Source organism: Canis aureus, chromosome 2 (assembly GCF_053574225.1).
Source record: "Canis aureus isolate CA01 chromosome 2, VMU_Caureus_v.1.0, whole genome shotgun sequence".
Classification (NCBI taxonomy): domain Eukaryota; kingdom Metazoa; phylum Chordata; class Mammalia; order Carnivora; family Canidae; genus Canis; species Canis aureus.
The window spans coordinates 45170359-45196019 of NC_135612.1; the positions used below are offsets into that span (position 1 = coordinate 45170359).

Consider the following 25661-nt stretch of genomic DNA (forward strand, 5'->3'; position numbering starts at 1 on the left):
TCAAGTGACACAATATCTTTTTAGTGACTAGAAAGAGAAGCTACACACGATGGAAGGACAACATACAGTGAATTCTACGAAATGTATGGGGGAGTTTCTCACTCCTGAGAAATAACACACCCACATAAAGACTCTTGTTGTAATGTTTTCTTTGGTTTAGCCAAAAAAAATTTAGACTTTTATGCAATCATGTGCTAAGAAATGTACCTCATTAAAGATACAAAACTAATATGCACGGCTTTATTCTTGTTACATAGCCATACATAATCAGTGAAGAGTTATTACAAAAATAAAGTGAATAGAAAGAAAAATATGAACTAAAGAAATATAATGCTAACAGCCATCTAACAGTGATCTCTTCTGATATTCTGATATTTTAGAGAATGTGTATAAATATACTATGAATATATTTTTAAAAAAATATTGTATTTGTATTGAAATAGGTAATCTGCTTTTTTATTTAAATATAACCGAGATATCTTTCCATGTTATCTATGTTGTAATAATTAAAGTGAATATGGTTAGTATTTCATTTATGGCTGACTGTATTTTATTCAACTACCCCTCCATCTTGGCATTTAGGTTATTGTTAAATTTTCATGACTTTATGTTCTTCTAATCTGATTGTCGTACAAAGGCATATTTATTTATTTTGGATGAGCAATTTATCAGATATTTACATTATCCTGAATAGGATATTGAAGAGATGCACACACTCTCATGTTTAGTGCAATATTATTCACAACAGGCAACATATGGAGACAGACTTAGTGCCCCTGATGGAAGAATGGATGTGGTAGACACACACCATGGAATGTTACTCAGCCATGAGAAAGAAAGAAAGCCTGCCATTTGCAATGACATCGTTGGCCTTTGAGGACTTTGTGCTAAGGGAGATACAGTAGATAGGAAAAGACAAATACTGTATCATATCACTTAGGTGAGGAATCTAAAAAAAGCCAAATTCGGGGGCTTGTGGGTGGCTCAGCCGTTGAGAGTCTGCCTTAGACTGGGGTCGAGATCCCAGGGTCCTGGAATCAAGTCCCGCATTGGGCTCCCCACCGGTAGCCTCCTTCTCCCTCTGCCTGTGTCTCTGCCTCTCTCTCTGTGTCTCTCATGAATAAATAAAATCTTTAAAAAAAGGGCAAGAGTACAAATTTGGAATGCCTAGTAAATAAGTCTTAGAGATCTAATGCACAGTATAGTGAATATACAATGCTATATTATAATCATCAAACTTGCTAAGAGACTAGAACTTAATTATTCCAACCACTAAGAAGAAATTATGTAATGCAATAGAGGGGCTAATTATCGCTACAATGGAAATCATATTAAAATATGTAAATGTATCAAATTAACATGTTGTACACCTTAAATTTACACAATGTTATATGTCAAATATATAGTTCAATAAAAACCCCACAGGTATTAACAGGGAAAAAAATCTTTTGAGCAAGCGATGTTGGTTTTCTAAGTCTAACGGCTTGACCATGTTGCCTGAACAATTCAGATAATAAGATACCGGAACACTTGATTATTTCCGTCAATTGGAAGAAACAACTGGTCAATTCAGTACATGATGTTATCCCCCCCCCCTTAAATGGGAAGACATATCAAATTCTTAGGATAGCTTACAATCTCATCCTGCCTTATGTGAGGCAGAAAGTGCTAAGTGACAGAAGACACAGGTCAGCCACAGGCTTTCATTTCTCAGATGTCATACAAGAAAGAATTCCTTGTATCAGTTTTCTCTGTTGAATCTGTAGTTCTTAGTTAATTTCTCAATTAAGTCCAGATAGGGGCTAAACTAATTGGCCCTTTTAATATCTTTGGTGATGACTTATTTATATGCAATGTTAGTAAAGAGAAAGCAATACAATGTTGCCTATTGTAGATGAGCAATAAAAATTTGGTGGATGGAGTTGAGGGCTCCAGGGTCTTTATGGAATCATTCCTCAGCCAGAGCAAACTCATGAGGCTCTACATGAGAACTCCTGGTCACTACAGTTAAATTAACATCCAAACATGCTGAATTCTTCACTCTTCACTCCCCAGCCATCTATGCCATCATTTTCAAGCCAGATTTCTAGGATTAAAAAAAAATGGTGAATGGAGATTAGGAAACTGGAAGAGACAGAATTTATAATCCAAAACTGTGAGTGAATGCTGGTAGATGCTCCAATGGACAGTTTTACATAGACCCTCTCTGATTAGATATGAATCTATACATAGCACAGACCTGTTTGTATTCACATGGGGGGGAGGGGTGGAAAGCAGGCATAGCACCAGCTGTTTACTTTGTGGCTGTCATTATTTTCATATTAGCACCTGTTGAATTAGAAATATTAACACCAGTTGATTTTGCCTGTGCATCTATTTAGTGAAGTGTTCTTAAATGTGAATGTGGTAGGCTAAAGAGCCTTATTAATGATCATGATATATAAAGAAATCACAAAAAGTTGTCCTTGCTAAAAGTTCTAATAAATGAAAGAAACAGGCTGGTGGATGCTTAAAAAGACTTCACCGAACCACTTCAGGATGAGTGCTTCCGAAAGTTCTAATGACACCAAGCAGCATTTTCTTATCACATTCTGACTTCTGAAACCAGTGTAGCTGATTTTGAGTTTTAGTACTGGGTGTAACTTCATGGCCACAGACTAAGTGAAGGCATTTCATTTAAAAGTGTCTTTATCCTGAAAAAAAAATGCAAAATAATACAGAGACCTTAGTTTGCTTTTTCCTCTATTTTTTTTTTTTTGCTTTGATTAGAATTTCCATGGGGGGGTTATTAGTTACTGAAATTTGTATTTAAGATTTAGGAAAAGTTCTGCATATGACTTGTGTTTCTACTGCTAGGTTTATGATTATTTACAATGTTAAAAAACAAACAAACACCCAGGGGCACCTGGGTGGTTCAGTGGGTTAAGTATCTGACTCTTGATTTTAGCTCAGGTTATGATCTCAGGGTCACAAGGTAGAGCCTCGAGCTCACCAGAGAGTCAGCTTGAGACTCTCTCTCTCCCTCTGCTCACTCTTTCTCTCTGGAGTAAATTTTTAAAAATCTTTAAAAAATTAGAATATCATCAGACATAGGTAACTATTGAATAAAGAATGTGGAAACAAGTTCATATCTTTCCTAAATCTCTTCCCTCAATTTCTGCTTCCCCATTAACAATGTTAATATGACACTTTAAATCAAAATGCTTCAGGCATCTCTAAGTTAGATATTAAGGTGAGATGCAAAAAAGACACTCCCTCTTCAGATAAATGTTTTCCCTCCTCCCATCCAGGTGCTATGAGAGATTTTGGTACTATGTTAATTTTAAAGATACATAAAGTACAATAGCTGCAACATTCTTTTGATACTCCAAATAGTTTTTTTTTTTTTTTGAGGTTGTGTGTAAAATGCTTCCAAATAATTATGAAGACTTTCCCTGTTACAGGATGAGGGATTAAACCCTGTTTTTCACCCATCTTTGGGTATTTAGCTTCACACCACATTTTGAATTTTCCCAGTTTCAGCTTCCTTGAGCAAAACATCTTAGCAGCATCCAGAGAGCTGTCCAGCATGATGCATCCAAACGACGCGGAGAGTTCCTTAATACGTAGGTTGTTGGACCCACCCCCAGAGTTTCTGATTCAGCTGTTTTGGGCTGGGCTGAGAATCTTCCTTCCTTCCTTCCTTCCTTCCTTCCTTCCTTCCTTCCTTCCTTCCTTCCTTCCTTCCTTCCTTCCTTCCTCTTTTTTTAGATTTAAGATTTTATTTATTTATTCATGAGACACACACACACACAGAGGCAGAGACAGGCAGAGGGAGAAGCAGCCTCCCCAGGGTACCTGAATTGGGACTCAATCCCAGGATCCTGGGATCACGACCTGAGACGAAGGCAGATGTTCAACCACTGAACCACCCAGGCATCTGGAGAATCTACATTTCTGATCAGACCTCAGGTGGTCCTGAAGGTGACAATCCTGGGACCACACTTTGAGCATCACCACTTTGAGGAGATTCAGATGTTTCCTCTTAGATGCTATATTTTTCAAATACATGTGCAACAAACAACCTTAGACTTTTAAGATTAAGCTGGTAGAGCAGAAAGAAGTGCCTGCTGCCCACTATGGAAACCATTTTTTTATAAAGTTACAAATTCCTCATCTCTATCCCTCCAAGTGATTTATTTTATTGATATCCAGCCATTCCCTTGAATTCCTCACTTGGGAAGATGCTACATAATAATAGAAGCATCATCAAACAGCAGGGGAGGTTCTGTTTAAGATATGTGGTGCAGGAATGTAATTAATAATTTGCTGAATGTGGGGCATCTGGATGGCACAGTTGGTTACAAGTGCAGCTCCTGATTTTGGCTCAGGTCACAGTCTCAGGGTCACGAGATCGAGTCCTGTCCTCAGCATGGAGTCTGCTTGAGATTCTCTCTTCCTCTGCCTCTCCTACTTATGTCCCCACCCCCATAACCAATAAATCAATCTTAAAAAAAATAATTTGCTGAATCAAAACAGAAATCAGTTATATCCTTTCAAATGGATATATTCTGCTATATGCCACCATTTCTTTTCTTTTTTTATACCACCGTTTTTATTATTCTCACCACGGATGCATTTTGAGAAGAACATTAGGAGGGAAACTGCTTCTTCATGTTTTCCTCTCTCTTAGCCACCACATCGTATTTCACTTTTCTCTAAGATCTCTGTGGGCGAAGGGGTTTTCCTAGGCCACTGAGCTCGTAAGTGATGGTATAAGAAAGCATCAAGGCTGCAAAGGATTGGGGTGGTCTTCACTGAATGGAGATGTCACCCGCTGTGTGAAGGCAAACAAAAGGTTACATGTAAGGAGCAGCTGTCTGCTCAATGCAGGCCTGGTGGGTAATGAGAAGGAATCAGCTGGCTGGGCTGCAAGAACTCCCCAAGGACCAGCTGTCCATTGGCCCTGCAATCAAGAACTTTGAACATTTGTGGAATGTCACCTTACCCAGGGAGCCAATGTACCTATTGGCCACTGTCTTTCTACACTCAGACCCAGACAGGATACCAGAGCAGAGACTATAGGTGGTGGTAGTCATCCTAAGACCACCTGGGTGTCTGTCCCTCATTCCCTCCTTCCTCCTTGTGTTACTACCATTCTTGTGCAGGATCTAATGGTTTCTTCCTGTGCCTCACTGCATCTTAAAGCTGAGGCTACTAACTCCAAACCCGGACTGCTTGCTCTTCCATGGGAGCTTGGTAAACAGTCTAGACTGACTCATTAGAACTCAGGTACCCTTAACCTCATCCTAGTGACACAGGGGGCAACCTAATTAGTATTTGTAGAATGAATGAATATTGTCTAGAAGACAGAAGCAGGTCACTGGTTGACATCCGATATTCAAAAAATTGTGCCTGCCCTTGGGTGGATAGTTTGCTGTGTATTGGTAGTGTGTTGGTGAAGGAAACAGAGCCATTCCCTACCTTTAAAAGAGTTTAGTAGGGAGTACAGACACTTAAACAAGTGATGACCATGCATGTGATGGTATGAGATCTGGCAGATGAAAAGCTCTTACCACCTCTAGGTTCTATCTTCAACAGAATCATAGGATATCGCGGAGCCCTCATATCCAATCCAGCTGATATTGCAATCTGGATGTTTCTCTTCAAGGCCAAGCGTTAACTAAGAATTCATTGTCTCTCTGTCTTTTGCACTGCCTTGCTCTCTTCCTGATCTTATTTGGTCATGGGTATAGGATAGGGGCTTCCCCGGCTCCTGGTGTAATTTCGATTCTAAGTAGTGACACCAGCATCAGTGAATAGCTATAGCAGCTGTGTAGAACTCTCTATAAATTAAAGCTGTAACTCCAAATGTGGAAAGCCAAGGAAACACAGCAGGCCTTCCCTTTCAAATGCCTACCCGTCATCCTGCTGAAGAAATTTGGATTTGCAGCCTCCCTTCAGTCTTCTGGAATAGAAGGTGTGAGAGAGACTGAGTGATCTAGGGTCCAATTAAAATTGTCCCTAAATGGAGGTGAGAATTTCAAAGGCCAATAAATGTTGTCGAGTGCAAAAACACTGCAGGGTCTGGATATTCAAGTAATAGTTCTTTTCCTCAGTTTTGGAAAGAAAGTTGTCCATCTAAAAAAAGCAGTGTTGAAGAACATGCTAATTAATCTAGCCAAGTGTGGCAAAGGGGAAATGTTGTAGAGCATTTTTTTTCCTAAGTAAAATCCCACTCTTTGGAATTGGCTGAGTTAAAGAAAAAATCTGGGGGCACTTTTTGGCATTAATAAGAAGTTTGGCCCTTAATGTAAGGTTAATTTACTTGGATGAAATCATAGCTATTCAACTTCCTATCACTCTTTCCAGAAAACCCTGTAGCCTGGGATCCTCCAGGCAGAGCTCATTTACATTTTTTTATCTCCCTATAGTCAATTCTGAAATTCCAGTGGTCATGTTCAGACATAACTTACCAGAAGAGTTATTTCATTCAAAAACATCTTAATTTTCAATGACATTTTGAATCTCCAAATCTATGCTACGGAGACCTCTTTATTTTGACATGTTCATTCTGGTTGAGTACATTTAATGTTTATGAAACTAAATTGAAAGCTAAAGACTATGTGCCTCTTCCTCCGTCCCCACCACCTTTTGGGTTCCTCTGTCTGAGCTTGGAGGGCTCCTTCTTCCATTTCCCTCTCTGATATACAGCCTTCCAATTTCTATTTTTTGGCATTTGTAAGCTACCAAGAAAATGTGCCTTCTGTCAACCCTGAGTTGGAAATGACATTTTTGAGAACTTTGGGAAGATTGGCAAGGATCCCACCAAGGTGCATACCAAAGAAAGGTGATATAACTACAAAATATTTCCCTTGGAGGCTGAGTTGTATGGTGGAAAGAACCCCACTTGGGGAATAGACAGACCTGTGTGTAGATCCTGGCTCTGCCTCTTTTTCATCGTGTGATTAACCTCTGTACTGAAAAGAGGGGATTATATGGTCTTTCTTGCTGTGTGAAGATTAGTCTGTGAAAGGCTTAGCACAGTGCTTGGCCCATTGTAAAAGGTGGATAAATGGAAGCAATTATCATTACCATTCTCTGTTGGCAAACTTGTCTACGATACATTTGACCTGATTCACCTGGGGTTATTCTAATTTTTCTGTTGAGAAATGAGGTGCCCCATACAGATCCACCCTTTAAGTAAGTGCTTGCACAATGCTGACTGGTTCATGGTACTGGGTCATTGGGTAAAATGTACTTTCCACTTGGAAAGTCAAATGCCACTCAGAATTCTAAATAGTGGAGGGGAAAAATAATGACATAGAAAGTAAGAGCTTGCCGGTAACAAAATACTTCAAAGAAATAAAGGTTAGATCCAAAAATCAAAGATGCATTCTTTTGTTCAGTCAATATTTAATTGCTTAACTTGTGCTGGACCCTGTAGGGGATATATAGAGAAAGGATTTATTTTTTTTAACTTTTTAAAGATTTTATTTATTTATTCATAAGAGACACAGAGAGGCAGAGACATAGGCAGAGGGAGAAGCAGGCGCCCCACTGGGAGCCCGATGCAGGACTCAATCCCAGGATACTGGGATCATGACCTGAGCCGAAGGCAGATGCTCAACCACTGAGCCACCCAGGTGCCCCAGAGAGTGTATTTAAAAGTTACAGTCACAACTAATAATTTCTTTTTCCTTCTATAGAATTGAACTCACTCAACTTAGGAACTGACATTGCTTCTTAGTAGCTAGAAGGTAGGTGTGATGGTTTAATTTTCAATCCAGTTTAATGTCCTAAATCTAACTTAGTCACTTCTGCTTTATTCCGGCATCTCTAATTCAACTCAGCCTATGGGGAAGGAGCCCTTGGGACATACTGTTTGCATTCATGGGAAGGGACTCTAGTTCTCACAGGCACACCTGAATTTGGCTCCACCTGATCTTAGAGGAAAGGCCTCTGCCTTTACTGGCCATGTTGCAGAAGTGTCTCTGGGTGAGGTATATGTAAGTCTCTTCCAGCATTGCTCATGCACAGCGGGATCCTATCCCTGCTGCCCCTGAGATCTGGGTGTGAGCTTACTAAATCCCCATCTTGGAAGGTCAAGGTATTATTTTCAGTTTGGTATGTAGAAGATAGTTGATCCCACTAATGGAAGTGAAGAGGGATTCTAATGGATTTGAGATGCCCATTGGATAACTGGGCGAGATGCCTGCCAGCCTTCCGAAATGTGGGCCTGAGGTTCTAGAGAAAAACTAGGTATAGGAAATGGACATTGGGGAAGTCATCTGTTCAGTGGCAGGACCTGAAGCCATGAGGTCAAGAAAGGTAACCAGTGAAGTGTCAGCAGCTAGGTGGTTGGGTTGATGATCTGCCAAGCTCCATCGGGAAGGGGCTTGCCTCCCACCTGCAGATTCAGCCTCCACAGACTCTGGATTGCATCTCATCAGGAAGAATGGAAGTGATTTCCCCTGCCAGTACATTGTGCAACCCCCTGTTCTTGCTGGGGTGGCATACTGTTCTATACTGGGGTTCCAGTAATCCATTCTCATTCTCACCTGATGTTGTTCTTCATGGGGAGTAGACACCTAAGTGCCCACGGTGACTGAGAACATGGTATCTATGCTACCTGGGAGCAAATACTATTCTAGTATCTAACGAGACTTCTGAGTCTATCATACATGAAACCGTATTCAAGCTCATATCAGACAAGATGGTAGAGGGGAAGCAAAATGTAAATTTGAGAAGGTTCAAAAACATGGAAGCTGACGTGTAGTTGAGAGGTGAGGAGGAGTTGAAAAGTGAGCTCTGCGGTGGTGGTCCTTCATATGCTTTCTGGGTCTCATGGCCTAGATGCATTTGATTCAGAGATTCTTGCTTAAATCCTGGCCTAATTCCTAATCCTATTGCCTAATTCCTTGAACTCCTCCATGTCTGAGTTTTCCTACAGGGGGGCTAGGATCAAAGGTTTGTGATACCTATCGTGATTTTCTGAATTTTAATTTTTGGATTTTTCTGACAATTGCTACCTGCCAGTTTAGATCCTGATCTTAATCTGTTCTCTATGCCCTCACAGCCCCCACTAATGGCTGCTTGGTTCCATCTGTTGGATTCGCATTGACAGTGCCTTGCCTAGGACTAATCTCTGTTTCTGGGACTTCCTTTGGAATGACTTTCCTAGCACTGTGGGTATCTCTGGTCTTCTGGTGTTTGTTATATGATTTTAGACATAATCTTCTGCCCAAAACCTGGGCACTTATCGGCCCAGGGCACCAATCTTCACTGAGAACTACTATGTGTGCCCATTATCTTTCAAACAGCTTTCAGTATAGATGTATAGTTCTTATTTTGCAGGGCACAAAAAAAAAAAAGCATGTTGGGATTCAGAAGCTTGCCCAAGGTCACACAGCTAGGAAGTGGTAGGCCTAGGATTAATTGTCATATTGGATTGGTTCCAAAGCTCATCCACTCTTCACAACTATAGGTGGCTTCCAAAGAGGTGTGGGGAAGTTAGAAGGGTGAACAAGACAGTGTCCAAGAAGAGCAGGCCAGGAGTTTCAGATCTTTATGGTACCTCAGAGGAATGGGCTTGCTAATGACTGGAATGGAGAGGAAGGTCACAAATGTGAAGGAAGTGGGGGGAGATTCCACTCCAGGTTTCAGAGGAGGTATCAGCGTTAACACTTATCACAATGAACAAATTATGCTTGTCAGGATTTATTTATTTTTTTAAGATTTTATTTATTTATTCATGAGAAACAGAGAGAGAGAGAGAGAGAGAGAGAGGAGAGAGAGAGAAAGGGAGGGAGGGAGAGACACAGGCAGAGGGAGAAGCAGGCTCCATGCAGGGAGCCCAACGTGGGACTCAATCCTCGGTCTCCAGGATCACACCCTGGGCAGAAAACGGCGCTAAACCGCTGAGCCACCTGAGCTGCCCTAGGATTTAAAATCAAGATGAAATACACTATGTCGGGGCACCTGGGTGGCTCAGTGGTTGAGTGTCTGTCTGCCTTAAGCTCAGGTCATGATTCCAGGATCCTGGAATCCCATATCAAGCTCCCCTGCAGGAAGTCTGCTTCTCTCTCTGCCTATGTCTCTGTTTCTCTCTCTGTGTCTCTCATGAATAAATAAATGAAATCTTAAAAAAAAAGAAATGTACTACATCACCTAGATCCTATGAAAGAATGGTAATTGGAATGATGGTTGCAGATTTCATGTGACCTCTAGACACGATCCTGTTATTTCTGGGAGGTCAAGACACACATGCTGTGTACGTTTGTAGCAGATCTGCCTGCATTATTGGGCCAGTAATCTTGACCACCATCTCCAGGAAGTATGAGCTCAACATTTGTGAGAGAAGCACAAATGTTGCATCTCTGGTTCGCTATGAATAGAAACGGCTCCACTTTGCTAGATGTTCCTGATGTAAACGCATCTTTATCCAAACTATGGCTTTTTTCCTGCCCTAAGTATATGCAGAATAGCTAACATTCTTCCTTTTCCTTTTAGAAGGCGGATTAGTACCACCTGTCTCAGCTAACATTCATGGGATTGAGCAGGAAAAACAGTATTAGGGGAGGAAAGCTCCTTTGAATGCAGTATTTTAGGATTATTTCTTTGGTTGCCAAACTGCTACCTTTGTATTCAAAGGTGATGAGACATTCTCTGGCTGGGAGACAGACATCCCAGAAAGGTGTCAAGTTAAAAGAGGACTGATGAAAAGATTTGAGCCAGAGCCCTTGGAGGAGGGTAAGCGATTGATTGCAGGCGTTGCTTACACTTGCTTCTTACTGTTACAGTTGAGGGAAGGATTGTGGTCGTCACCTTGCTGCCCCATCCCACCCCTTCTTCTGTGGAAAGTATTAACCCGGGCTCCCATTCCAACTGGATCTTTGCCATTCAGCCCAGGCTGCTCAATGGTTTCTCTGTACAGGGTAAAAGGGGGAAGGTGCAGTGTGTGGAGGTTCAAAGGGCTGTCTCTGAGCTGGGAGTCCTGAAATCTGTTCTTGGATTTGGCATTCAACAGGGGTAGCATCATGGACTAGGTATTTAACCTTTGGCTGCCTGCATGGTGCCCTTTTCTAAAATGGAGATAATGGAATTCTCTTGAAGGAGCATTGGAAAGATTAATGAGTTAATGTTTTGTGAAGTGCTTTGAGATTCTCAGATGAAAGGTGCTACATAATAATTATAATAACACTTTGTTCTTACATAGTGCTTTTCTTCCAGGGAGCTCAAACTGCTTTACCAAAATTATTTCATTAATCCTCACAGCATCCCTCTATGGCAGGTAGCAATTATGATCCCCTTTTCTCATCTCAGGAATCGGGGACACAAAGAAATAAATAGACATGGCCAAGGTCATCCAGCAGATTATTGGTAAAGTTATTGGCTAAATTGGGGTCTGATTCATTCATTCACACATTGGTTCATTCAGTTACTCATCACCGAACATGTACGCACAGTTATATGCCAGACACTAACTATTTGCAAGGGTAGTATGTGATACAAAGTTAAATAAAAATACATTCTTTGCCACTGAATAGATTGAGTTAATTAATAATAATTAATTATTTTTAAGATTTTATTTATTTCACAGAGAGAGAGAGAGAAAGTGAGCACAAGCAGGGGGGAGCGGCAGACAGAGGGAGAGGGAGAAGCAGGCTCCCTGCTTGAGGGACTCCATCCCAGGACTCTGGGATCATGACCTGAGCTGAAGGGAGACACTCAATTGATTCACCCACCCAGGAGACCTTAATAATTATTTAAAAAATATAGCAAGCATGTCATACGATGGAGTTTACCAGTGGAGAAAAATAAGTTGAAGAAACATGTCCCAGATAAGAGAATAAAAAAGCATGATAAATTTGGGGAGAGAGACTGCCCCTCCCCCCTCCCCCCCCCCCCCCCCCCCCCCGCCGGCCCGGCATGATGGGAGCACAGGGTAATTTGGACAGAAGAGTGGGCTAAGAAATTTGAACTTTATGCACAAGGCAATTGAGAAGCTTTGGAGGTTGTTCAAGTAGAAGGAACGAGGTCAGCTTTATATTTAGAAAATTAGCTCTGGTGGCTGAGTATTAAGAGGTTTGGATGCAAAAGAGACCTGAGTCCAAAGACAAGGAAAACAGCTCCCTGATTCCAAGTCCAGACCAGTTACTTGATCATTCTCAATGGCTTTTAAGCTAGAGCTCCAATGTTGTTTTGAAATTCTGCTCATGGTACTTCAAGAAAACAGCCATAACAGCGCTCTTTCATGGCTAGGATGTTTTCTCATTTCAAGAAGCATACAAATGTCTTAAAAAAATCAAATCATTTAGAATACAGCTTTTCATTGATGGTACAGTGAGCAACTGTCACTCTTCAGCTCTGAAATCCATCAGGCAAAATGCTTAAGTCTACATCAATTACTTATTATAATAGAAAGAGAGTCTTTGTTAGGCTATTTGTTAAGTATCTCTCCAAATTAGATACAAGAGAATGATCTTCAATGCAAAAGAGTATTCATTTGATTTCACATGATAAAGCATTCTGTGATTAGACATATTTATTTTTATTTTTGCCCATCATTATAAGCATACAGTCAATTTTAAGAACAGTTTTTGATCACTTGTATTTTTTTTCTCATCAAATGTCTTTTAAGTGTCTGACAATGAAAATGGTAAAGCCATCTTCCCTTCGTTAGAGGCTCTTAAAAGGGTTTTGTCAGGTATGTATGGATTCAGACCCACAAGCTACCCGTGGGAGAGAAGTGGAAGATCTACTTGATACTTAGCTGCTCTGCTTTGGGTCCCTCTGTTGTCACTCTTCATGAATAGTAGTGAGCTGGGTAAAGTCATACACTCAAAAAATTCCTCAAAATTAAAATCCTGACACATGGCTAGTTAAACTACTCAGAACTGCGGGTACATGCAATAAATGCTTGTTGACTAGCTGGCAATGAGCTCATTCAGAATTAATATATTTCTTCGAGCAACACTTGCTTTGTAATGAAGACATCATATCTGCTCTTAAGTTTAATGAGTATAATCAGTTAGGATAAGCACAGTTACACGGCAGTAACAAACATGTCTAAGTATCATGACTTTAACAATAGAGATTTAATTCTGGCTCAAAGTTCATTGCAGATTTACGTGACTCTCCAGGTGACTGCTCTGAATTTTACCTTCCTATCTGCATGCACTTCAGCGATTGCCAGAGGAGAACAAAAGAAAATCCATTTGCTGGCCAAATAAAGGCTTTTTTAAAAAAAGATTTTTATTTATTTATTCATGAGAGACACAGAGAGAGAGAGAGAGAGAGAAAGAGAGAGAGAAAGAGAGAGAGAGAGAGGCAGAGACACAGGCAGAGGGAGAAGCAGGCTCCATGCAGGGACCCCAAAGTGTGACTCCATCCCGGGTCTCCAGGATCATGCCCTGGGCTGAAGGCAGCGCTAGACCACTGAACCACCCTGTCTGCCCAAATAAAGGCTTTTATTGAGAAGTTCCACTCTTTCCTTCTATTCCTATTACATTGACTAACGCAAAACACATGACTATGCCTAATTTCAGGGGGACAGGGCATTACGATCCTTTCATGTCCCCAGAAGAGGGGAGCTAAATATCAGGGGACAATTTAACATTTGCCATGGGCTTTTCTGATGGTCTTTGAAAATTACTGTTTTCAGAAAAAATCGTCTTTTTTGATTTAATGAACGGGCACCTTAATATTTGAAAACCAAGTTATTTGTTATTTGTGGCATTCCTGGAAGATTTACTGGTATTAATTTTTAAGATTTTATTTATTTTTTTGAGAGAGAGAGTGAGCAAGCACAAGCAGTGGGGGCAGGGGGCAGCAGGCAGAGTAAGAGGGAGAAGCAGGCTCCTCACTGAGCAAGGAGCCTGATGTGGGCTTGATTCCAGGACCCCAGGATCATGACATGAGCTGAAGGCAGATGCTTAACCGACTGAGCCACCCAGACTTACTGTTATTAATGCCATTGCTTAAATATAACCTACAATAAAAAATATTGGTTAACTTCTCTCAGCTGATGGTAAAATGTTTGAGGGAAGGGACTAAGTCTGATTTTTCTCTGCATTTCCACAACCTGGAGGGTTGGCTGTCACACTCACCACTAAACATCTTCCTATGCCTTGTGACACGGACAATTTGTACTTCATATACACCTGGAAGAAAATATAGGTAAGCTGAATTTTTTTTCTTTAAGGAGAAGAAACATCCCCAATTTTTATCATAGTAGGAAGTGTCCAGAAAATTTCTATAGTTGAACTTCTGATGTGTTTTTTAATTATATGTTAAGGCAAGCTAAAGTATCCAAGAAAACTAAATGATTTCTTTTTTAAAAATATTTTATATATTTATTTGAGAGAGAGAGAGAGAATATGGAGTATGCACCAGCACAAACAGGTGGGAGAGAAAGAAGCAGGCTCACCACTCAGCTGTGAGACATGGGGCTCGATCCCAGAACCTTGAGATCATGTCTGAGCCGAAGGCAGATGCTTAACTGACTGAGCCACCCAGATGCCCCAAAACTAAATAATTTCTTGAAGACATTTTTTATCTTTGGATGGGGTGGGGTGGAATTCATTTGTGCTGGATATAGTGAAGAGGTTACCAGGAAATTCTACTTTCTAAATGAATTCAGGTAATGAAATCAAGGAAACCTTACACTTCAAGTAGAGAGGCTTATTCTAATTCATGATAATTTCAGAATCATTAATAAAACTGTCAATATGTGCTTCTCGTGTTTGTTAAATTTACCTTTAACTGTCTTAAATCCATGAAAAGGCTAAACTATTATAAAAATCTTAAGATGTAGCTGACGTGTTTTCTCCTTGAATTTTATTCCCATATGTCTAGCAATTCCTTCCAATATATTTAAAATAATTTGTCTTCCTCATTGGCAAGGATATGCTTTCTAAGGTTTTCAGTATGTCCATCCCTGTTAGCTACGATCTTTGGTATTTATAATCTGTCTTCATGCATCCATTGCCTCATTCCCATAAGTGTCTGGTCACCCATTGATGTATGTATCTGAATCATTTTAATATAGAAACAGCAAGCTGGGGTGCCTGGGTAGCTCAAGTGGTTAAATGTCTGCCTTCGGCTCAGGATGTGGTCCCCGGGTCTTGGGATTGAGTCCAGCACTGGGATCCCCACGGGGAGTCTGCTTCTCCCTCTGCCTATGTCTCTGCCTCTCTCTGTGTCTGTCATGAATAAATAAATTTAAAAAAGAAGCAGTAAGTCCCATAGTAACATGATGTGGTTTAGTCTTTGTATGAAGCACAAATAACAGAGTTGGATTTTTTCTTACTATTTTGGATCCTCAGCATCTTCAATTCTTTGGATTCACCTATATCTGTATTTCTATTTATTTATTTATTTATTTATTTATTTATTTATTTATTTATTTATAGAACGAGAGAGAGTGAACACACAAGCCAGAGGGTGGGGACAGAGGGAGAGAATTTTAAGCAGGCTTCACATCTAGCGAGGAGCCCAGTGCAGGACTCCATCTTACAACCATGAGATTATGACCTGAGCTAAAATCAAGAGTCCAAAGGACTGAGCCACCCAGGCACCCCCATCTGCATTTTAGATAAATTTCTTTGGATGTCCTGCTGTTTAGAAGGAGCCGTTCTTCTGGATTCCATGCTAGGTCAATGGGTTCCCTTTCAGTATATCTTGCACCAGAAGGGCCAGAAGACCTGAAATGTAAGCCAACAGTTCAGGTTGTTTTCTTGTTTAAATGGTCCTGTCAAAATGACTGGGTAATGTAGAGTGACCAAGATTGTTGGCATGGGAGTAGATACAGAGATGGAAGAGAGAGTGAATTCAGGAAATCACAGGCATTCAGGGATTCTCACCTGAAGACTGAAAGGTTGTCAGATGCTGCCCCATGAGTCTCCTATGTTAGCAACAACTTAGGCAGTGTCATTTTAGAGTTGTCTCAACTGTTGTTTGGATGGGAAATGTGAAAGTGCGGGAGATACAGAGGCTAAAGGTCAGGGCTTCTAAGTTGTTCTGTGATTTTTTTTTAAAGATGCATTTATTTGTTTTTCCAAATTAGTGTGTATTGGAAAAGTAGTTTCTGGGTGAAGACCTCCAGGGGCAGTTTAATGAGCATACATATATCTCATGTTTGTGTTACGTTATATTTTATCATCATACACATACATTATGTTCTGCCTTTTTTCACTCCACACTGTTTCATATATTCTGCATGTCGATATTATTCATGCAGAAGTCATTTTTAATAGCTATCTGTGCCGTATTTAGTCAAGCTACTACATTTGAGTTGGCTTGCATCTAAATTTTAGAGTTGGTGATCTTTCTGATTCTAAAGACCGTATAAATTTACATAATGTAATGTAAAGTGTTTACATTGGTGTCTAAATTAGATACCGGCTAAAGGTTGCCCTCTTTTTCTTCCTCTTAATTCCCAATTGGATGCAGCCCCCAAACTTTGAGATTTCTGACTCCCAGTGCTCATCTCCAAGACTATCAATCCCGAGAAGGTGATTTTCATGTAATAATTTTCTGCTCATAGTTTTAACCTCTTTTGGTGCATTTCTATTATTTCTTTGTCCTTACTGGTGGTTGCACCAGCTCCCAGTTTAATATCATTTGCACATTTCATTAATATGTGGCTTACTCCCTCTTCGAGATCCTTAATAAAGATGTTAAATTAGATTGTATCTGACATTGACCCTTGGGGCACTGCAATGCTTTAACGATATCTCGTTTTCCTGTCTGCAGTGTATAGAATTCTTGCAGAATGCACGAGGCATAGCTTCAACCTGGGATAAATCTTCAATTTTAATTCTAAAGCAGAAGTCAAGTCATGTGGTTTGGGATAACTTGACATTGCCAGAGAACATACTTGTAGTTGCTAGGAAGTCATATTTTAGCAATTAAGTACAGGTTTGCCAGAATTATATGTCAGATTGCCAATCTGCTGACAATTACAAGAGATAGTCTCTCTAGCCTGCTTAATACATTTCAGTCAAACTGAGAAGGGTCTTGTTTTTCAAAATGAAACTTGGCTTTTTTTTTTATTTCCAGGCTAGCAATCACCTTTCGCCAGCTTTTAAACAACATGCTTCTTCTGTGTTTCAAAGCAGTCTTATTAAAGAAATGGTTGTACCAATACACCAACCTAGACAGGCTTCAGGGAAGCATACCAGGTGCCCCACTGAGAATCCGGACATGAAATCAACTTTCAAATTTCAAGAATTTACTGGAAGTTCTTCTTCCAAATTGGAAACATTTATTTTTTTAATAGAGAAGGTATAATACCATACGATCTTCTTAGCACAAAATTTAACTCTCTAGTTGTACTTGGTTTAATTAAAGAAATCTCCATATTTATATCAGATAAAAGTTTTTCAAATAAGTTATAAAACAATATCTTAAAAATTGGGTTGTGTAGCCCAAAATGCCTATAAGGTGAAATTGACTATACTTAAATGGAATGTATTCTTTAATCATATCACCATAAAGCCTCCCAAATCACTCCAAATGATCAAATATTTTAAAAGTCCCATGGTAGACATTCTCATCAACTTCTCTCATTATAGTTTATAGTAAACTTCTTTTGTTTTGCAAAGTTTTGTGATCTCATCTTGGCTATCTATATTATACTTGTCAGCTTGGGCTGCCATAGACTGAGTGGCTTGAATAACAGAAATTCATTTTTCACCGTTCTGGGGCTGGGAAGTCTAAGATCAAGGCACCAGGCAATTTGATTCCTTAGTGAGGACTCTTTTCGTGGCTTATATACAGCTGCCCTCTCATTGTGTCCTCACATGGAGGAGAGACAGAGCAAGCCCTCTTTACTGTCACTCCTTATAATGACATCCTATCATGGGGACTTCACCTTCATGACCTCATCTAAACCTAATTATTTCCCAAAGGTCCCATCTCCAAATACCATCACATGGGACCTGAGACTTAATATGAATTTGGGGGGTGGGGAGGGAACATACTCAGCCTGTAGTACATATTAAGACAATTCTTTAGCTTCAAACAGAAAAAAAATGATTGAAAGACAAAACACAACAAGAACTTGAAATTGGCTTTGTAAGTAAAATTTTTCATATCCATAAGCGCAACTGAAACAATTCAGCACTGATCACTGCTTAAACGGTGACGGAGGGAAGATGCTCTACTCCTGTGGGGGGTTCATACTTTCAAAGAGTTTTTCAAACATGTTATGATTAATTATGTCTTGGAAAGGACACTTTTCACCCACTTAGCTTATTGCATTTGGAAACGTGAATTCCAGAACATCCAAGAGAAATTCTTTTGTCACCTGCTTCCTCCCTCTTTGTCCCACCTGTACCCCATGAAGAAGGATCACTCACCTCACCTACTTTAAGAAGTAGGTAATGATTCAGGCAGCTTAGACCATAAAACAAGACAGGGTAATCAGGTAGTGTCATGGAATATATCATCCAATCCTGCTTGGTTGGTGGGGTTTTGCTGGTAGAATTTAGATAGCTTCTGAAATTCCTGGCTTCTATTTTGGGTGAATGATTGGATATACAGCATTTTGTTATATTCTCCTGGCCTCTAACAGTTTAGCTGGCAAGAGAAGTGTTTTCTACAAGAGGAATTAGAATCATGTGAGATGTAGGGATGCCTGGGTGGCTTAGTCAGTTAAGCATCCAACTCTTGATTTTGGCTCAGGTCATGATCTCAGGGTCCTGGGATTGAGCCTCATGTCGGGCTCCCCACTCAGTGGGGAGTCTGCTTGTCTCCCTCTCTCTATACTCCTCCCCCACTCTGTCTCTCTCTAAAATAAATCTTTTTTTTAAGATTTTATTTATTAGAGAGAGAGAGAGAGAACAGGTAGAGGGAATGGCAGGGAGAGGGAGAGGGAGAAGCTGGCTCCCTGCTGAGCAAGAAGCCCCATGTGGGGCTTGATCTCAGGATCCTGGAATCACGACATGAGCTGAAGGCAGATGCTTAATTGACTGAGCCATCCAGGCACTGTAAAATAAACCTTTTAAGAAAAGAATCATGTGAGATGTATAGTTTGATGCTAAATTATGAAAAACAGAGAAGGGTTCAAGCAGGGAGACGGGAGTTAATGTTCCCAAGGGCCTTGCTTTTGGCTCTTGGCTCCTCTTGTATACTCTTTGCTGGCTTCCAAATCTGCATATTTGTCTAGAGTCCTTTCCCTTGACCTCTACATTGTTTCATCCAACTGCCTACGAAACATTACCACGTGAAAACCCAAGATGACGAGAGGACCCAAACTTGATGGTAGGCTTTTCCTTTTTACTCTGTCCTTTGAGATGGGGCTCACACATTCCTTGGGGGGGCGGGGGTGGTGGTGGTAATTTGGCCTTATATAAGCAAACCAGTCTGTCAGAGACTGAATGTGTCTTCCCTCAAATTCGTATCTTGTGAACTCTCACCCCCTCTGTGATAGTATTTGGAGGTGGGGACTTTAGTAAGTAATCAGGATTAGGTTAGGTCATGAGAGTGGTGCCCCCATGGTGGAGTAATGCATTTATAAAAAGAGAGACAGAATTTCTCTCTGTCTGTGTCTCTCTTTCTCTTTCTCTGCTGTGTGAAGAAACCATAAGAAGCCAGCCCTCTGCAAGCCAGGAAGAAGATCCTCCACAGAACCCGACCATACTGGCGCTCTGATCTTGGACCTCCAAAACCTCTACAATTGTGAGAAGTAAATAAATGCTCATTGTTTTAGTTGCCGAGTCTGTAGTACTTAGTTAGAGCAGCCCAAACTAAGACACAGTCTGCACGCAGATGTGACTGTAAGTGTTAACAGCTTCTGTCTGTGGCATAATCATTAGCCAATTAATTTGAAGGCTTTTGGTTAAGTTTATAAGACAAAGTCAAAATCGCTGGTTGTTCTACAGCCACTGAAGAGGTTATGATACTCTGCTGCTCTTTTCAATAAGTCCACTTTGCAAAACTGAAATATTCCTGCTGTGACTTCTTTCTTCTTCCTCTTGGGAGGGAGAGATACCAAGTCTGAATGTTTCCCTCTGGTCCCTAGTAATGGGCAGAGTCTCTATATACTAAGTCCTTGGGAAAGAATGTCCAGAGCTGGTCTCTTATCTGGCATATATAGCCAGAGAACAGAGAGAGCTAAAGAAAAGGCAGCAGAGAGAGGCATTCTTCTACTTTAGTATAAATCATGACAGGCTTTCTTCTTTCAAGCGGTATTTGCCCACTAGTCAGAACCAAGCAGAATATCATAAACCCTATTTGTCTTAGATCTTATGTTTATACTACTTCAATGCTAGAAAACCTACTTATAATAATTATTTAGTATATAATAAAGGAGTTATTCTACGTGGAGCTTATGATGTGGCTGTAATATTCTATTTAATTTGCTTTTTAGAATAGATAGTAGCATTGCTACCATTTAAATACCATTCTAGTCCTTGAACTGAAATGTTTCTAAAATTATGCAAAAAATAACGTTATCTGGTAAATTCTTTAGACACCCAATAGACACACATCAAAGAGAAATCCAATGCTAAAAATAGCTTTTATCTTAGATTTTTCTGGTTTACAAACTACCTAACTTGTATCTTCCCACTTGGCATCAAAATGAGATACCCCTGAAAAATAATGAGAAGGATGGCCTTGATTTTGAGTGTGCGCAGTAGTGGACAGAGACCTCTCATGGGTACAGAAACAAGAGAAATCTACACAGGAAGACACACACCATGAGGATGGGCAAGTGAGTATACCAACCACTGGCTGCCCATCCCTCCTTTGGCAAGGAACTCAATCCTAGGGTCGTTCATAGTTTCTACATTTGTTCAAAGAGGTTTATCACACGTACTTTGTCTACTTCATAGAGTGTCCGTGTTGATCATCTATAAAAGCTGCAAGCCAAGTTGTGTCATTCCCTTTGCATTGAGGCTTTCTCTGAGTCTCTTTATGGCTTCCCATAAGGTCTTTGAGCAAAGTGCATATTCTTATCATGACTTCAAGGCTTTGCATGATCTGGGCCTGTTTCCCTTGCCAGGCTCTTCTCTGACAATTCCCCTTGATTATAACGTCGTTTATGCCCTACTGGACTGGCTTTCTTTTAGAACCTTGAATTCACCTTAACATTCATCTTGAAGGAAGGACCCCTGACATCCCAAGCTAGGTTGCTGTCCCTTCCCCACATCCCATGCTAGGTCCAGCCCCTCTGACATCAGGTACTAGGTCCACACCCCCCCCCCCCCCCCCGTCAATATCCTGCACTAGGTAAGGGCCCCCTGATATCCTGTGCTAGGTCAGTGACCCCTGCTGTGTGCTTACAGAGCCCCCATGTCCTTTCTTTCAAGGACTCACGTGAGTCCTAAGTACCTTGATCCTTTATCTAAGTTAAATTGTATTAGTATAAAGTTGATCTTTCCCCCAGACTGTCATCTCCATCAGGGCAGGGTCAATACTCCAGAACCAAGCAGAGCAGCAGCATGGTTTCGAGTGAAGGAAGAAGAGAATGAGGTGATGCTGGTGATAATCAATTTGAAACCTCATGTATGTGAACTGATTAATGTATGTACCCTTTTTGAAAACATCTTTGCAAGTAGAGATGGACCCTGTGGGCCACCTAGAAGACTCTCCCAGGCAATATGTTAAAATTATGGCTCAGTTCTCCACAATTTTGTAATGTTTAATGTAAGTGCCTCAGTGTTCTTTCTATCACCAAGGAAACTCAACAATCACAAGTGCCCCAAATGAAAGATATTTTAATGGAAATGAAATTCAGATAATAAGTACACTTGCTATCCAAGTAGTCACCTTTCTTGTTTTGAAACCAAATGCTTTTGTCCAACTCTGTATTTAACATTTAAAAATAATATTTGCATTTTACATTTCAACAGTAGTTAACATCTAAAGGATTAGAGAGGAATTGTTTTAGCTGATAAGCATTGAATTAAACTTGGAGAAACATTTTTTTTTTATCTGATGACCTTCATCATGGTGAATCTGTCTAGGTTTTAGCATGAATCAAATTTTCAAAGTACTATAGAGAGAGGTAAGAAGATATGGCTTTTTAGCTCTGTAATAATTTTTTGGATTATCAAGACTTATTTAAAACTTCCTTGGCATAAATCAGTTTAAAATTCAGTCTTAATTTTGCCTTTAAAAATGAATATTCAGTAAACCATAAGATTTTAAGGCAGAATAAGATTTGTTTAAATTTATGGATGAAAGTTGACTTTATTAAACTGAAGTTTTCTCACGGCTATCTCATTGGAAAACTGATTTAAAAATAACAGTTTCTATCAAATCTATACATACATATGAAGTTGTTTGTTTACGTATCATGAAAAAAAAAACAACAACAAAGCATTCTGAGCTAGAAGTTCAGAATTATCACTTTTAGAGAATTCAGAGCTCCAGTTCAGTGCAATTCTAGAGGGAAGCCATGAGTTTTACAGACAAGATTTTTTTTTTTCTTAATAGGTGGTCAGTTTGTGCAACAAGTAAAGCAGCACTATTTCAGAGGTAAACAGAGAAGATAAGAAAGAGGGTGTCCATGTATTTTTTTTCCCTTCTGTAAAGTTCAGATCATGCATCATCTCTAATGAGCTTGATAAAGCATAGCAAGGCAAATGTGCCATAATTCATCATGTTTCCCATTTCAAAAGTGACAGGCAACCTAAGGGAAGTCTTTATTTTGTAACAATAAAAGAAGGAGGCAAGATAACCACATTTAAAACAATATCTGCAAAGGAATTCTTACAATCCACATCAAATATAGAAAATTATCTTGTTATATTGGGGATTTGTTCAGTTAATGCTGTACCAAAACTTCCAGTAGTGCCTGTAAGCAAAACATTTGATTTTTATATTTAATCCAAATGTAGGAGAAAAAAATGTCTTTAGAAATCTCTTCAAATTTTGAGGAATAATGTACTTGTATTGTAAGAAACAGAAGCAATGTTTGCAATTGTTAGAAAGGTGCCATGAGCTTTTGTGTTAGTTTGTTAAATGGTCCAACATGAAATATTGAAAGATCCAAGTGAAATCCATTCTGTAAAGGAGTAAAATATACTTATATGTTTTCTGAGGCTGTTTGCTTATTTCTAGAACTGGTTCAACAAAATACCATCTCCAAAAATGCATCTCTTTTTGCTTCAACCATTCCTTTTGGAAATCAGTCATATACATAAACATATATATATATATATATATGTTATTTTATATACATATGTATATACACATATATATGTATATATAATAACATAGACCTGAACATCTTAGACCGTGTGCACATAGAGAGAGGGGTTGGTAACCAACTAGGTACATGGCACATAATCAATCATATCTCAAATGCCTCAAGTACTCTGTCTTATCTGCAAGTAAGCAAGGGAGGATGAGATGTGGTTTGGTCCCTATAAGAAAATTAAAAGCTCTGGGATGCCTGGGTGGCTCAGCGGTTGAGCATCTGCCTTTGGCTTAGGGTGTGATCCCAGAGTCCCAGGATCGAGTCCCACATCGGGCTCCCTGCATGGAGCCTGCTTCTCCCTCTGCCTGTGTCACTGCCTCTCTCTGTGTCTCTCATGAATAAATAAATAAAATCTTAAAAAGAAAAAAAAAAAAGCTCCTACTGAAAAGAAATGCTAATTTTTACTGTGTCTCAACACTACAAACCCACATCTAATCACAAAACCTACCACTTTTTATAATGGCTAAAGAAGGCAATTTGTCTTTATTAAGTTTAAGGATCATGTTTAAGTTACTATCTGCAGAGTAATGAGTAAGTAACAGCCATACTATGCAGGAAAAGTAGCTGTTTTTGTTTAGAACATAAGGAGCATATTTACACAAAGATTTGAAATGCAGAAACACATTTGGTTCTAATTCATTACAATTAGTGAAGACCCTGGATCTTCACGTTCATGTGAAGTGCTGAGGGCCAAGGGCTTTAGGGTTAGGATAGAGACTATCTTCTATATCTTTCTTTGCATATAAGAACACATTACATTTGGTAGATTTAAGGGCAAAAAAGTCTTGTGGGAATTACAGTAATTGATTTTATATGGTATGGATAGATGAGTACTTGCAGAGCAAATTGTGTCACTCTTATTATTCTTATCATTGGTCATTCGCTTAATGGCATTCCAGAGGTAAACAGCTGATCTACTTGCCATTGAATATATAATATATAATATAATATAAAATGCCAAGACTTATTTTAAGCAACCTTTGTTTCTTTTGGGACCCAAGAAGAGCTTAGCTTCTCTCCCCTGCCTTTGAGGTTTTTTTTTTAACCAGAGAGAAAATGATAGATACAATTATCTACCTATATCCGGTCAACTCAAATTGATTTTTATATAATGAAACGAGAAATTGAGTTTTCCCCTCATGAGTTTATTCACCTGCGTTGTTGCCCAAAGGCACGTTACTTTCAGGACTGTGACATCCTCCCTGCTCTCTCAAATAGAAGTTGAAACTCCTTCACTGATTCCTGGTCCTGCCTCTCTCGTTATGTTAAGGTTATTCCATGGGATGAAGATGGAAATGATTCTCTAAAACATGGGCTCTTATTGAGACTGATAGGTCTTACCCAGGGAGATCAAAACTTTCCATTATTATAAAACACCTGCCTGACAAGTTTTTAGTACTTGATTCTAAGAAAGACATTTGGGTAACTGTAGTGTCTATACTTGAATTTGCTATGTATATATTTTTTTGCATGTCTCCTTTCCCTTCTGTTCCCCTTTCCTGCCCAGAGGCTGTTATGTTCTTCCTTTTTGGAAAGGAAACCTTTAAATTTCAACCTCTGGTCATCCTTGGATTATTAAATCTTTCTCCTGATGTCCTAAACAATTTCTTTTCTCTATTGATATTTGTATCTTTGCACAAATGCACATCTGGCCATCCCTTCAGTGAACAAAGTCTGAGCGGTTAATCTTTTACCATTCTTCTTAAAGAATCAGCGATTTCAGCCATTACTTCTTCTTAGCTTTATATTTTGTTCTAAGAGGCTTCTAAACCACGTGGAACTGCAAAGTGGTTTTTGATACACACCTCTAGGTCCCCATAGAACTTGAACTAAAATTTGCAATTCAGGGTTTCAAAAAGAAGGGAAACAACAGTCTGAGTTTTTCACTCTGTTAAATAACATTAAGATTAAAATTAATTTTAACAAACATGGAATTCAACGTCCAGTGGAAAGGGATCAGTGTTCCTGGAGACAGTAGGCTGAAGGGGACTAGCGCTTTATGTACATCTTTCTTTATGGGGCTAGACTGACACAGGAGACAGGGTCTCCATGATTTCAATAAAGACAAATCAGTACTTTTGGGGACATGTGGGAAGGTTGGAGAGGCTCACTTGACAAGGGTGCAATCCACTAGTTAAAGATGCAGTTATCTGGTCTTTCCCCATATAATCACAGCCACTAGACCTTTCTAAAGTGTTTCTGTCTTTTGTTTCTAGTTAACGCTTTCCCAGCCAGATCTGCCAAAGGGTTATTGTCAGCCAGCCAGAGAAAGCTTGTGTCCCAATAAGGATGTCACTGGTGAGGGCTTGGCCAGGGGGCTCCTCAGCAGCCCTGTTAACTTCATCACTCTCTCTGAGGTGTGGTGTGAATGGAGAACATATGGCCCACCAGTCACTGGAGGGCATGTTTCTTCAACTGAAAGTCAGAGGCCTCTGGGCTGAGACTGGCAAGCTTTGGAACATCAAGT

At 39.8% G+C, this 25661-nt stretch overlaps 1 protein-coding gene and 2 long non-coding RNA genes across 3 annotated transcripts in view; 1 reads left to right on the forward strand and 2 right to left on the reverse strand.

Annotated features, from left to right (window-relative positions):
* Window positions 1-25661, reverse strand: part of LOC144297130 (uncharacterized) — a 200023-nt gene that overhangs the window by 81256 nt on the left and 93106 nt on the right. The window lies entirely within an intron of this gene.
* Window positions 1458-20988, reverse strand: LOC144297043 (uncharacterized). The gene is made up of 3 exons (XR_013364093.1): window positions 20807-20988; window positions 14091-14144; window positions 1458-2086 (listed from the first exon to the last, which is right to left on the reverse strand). It is a non-coding gene; the product is annotated as an uncharacterized LOC144297043 (long non-coding RNA).
* The window catches only part of LOC144297027 (uncharacterized), a 50493-nt gene continuing 43955 nt past the window's right edge, over window positions 19124-25661 (forward strand). Inside the window, exons 1-2 of the transcript XR_013364080.1 lie at window positions 19124-19248; window positions 19565-19672. The gene's annotated coding sequence lies outside the window, so the exon portion shown is untranslated. The remainder of the gene's footprint in view (window positions 19249-19564; window positions 19673-25661) is intronic.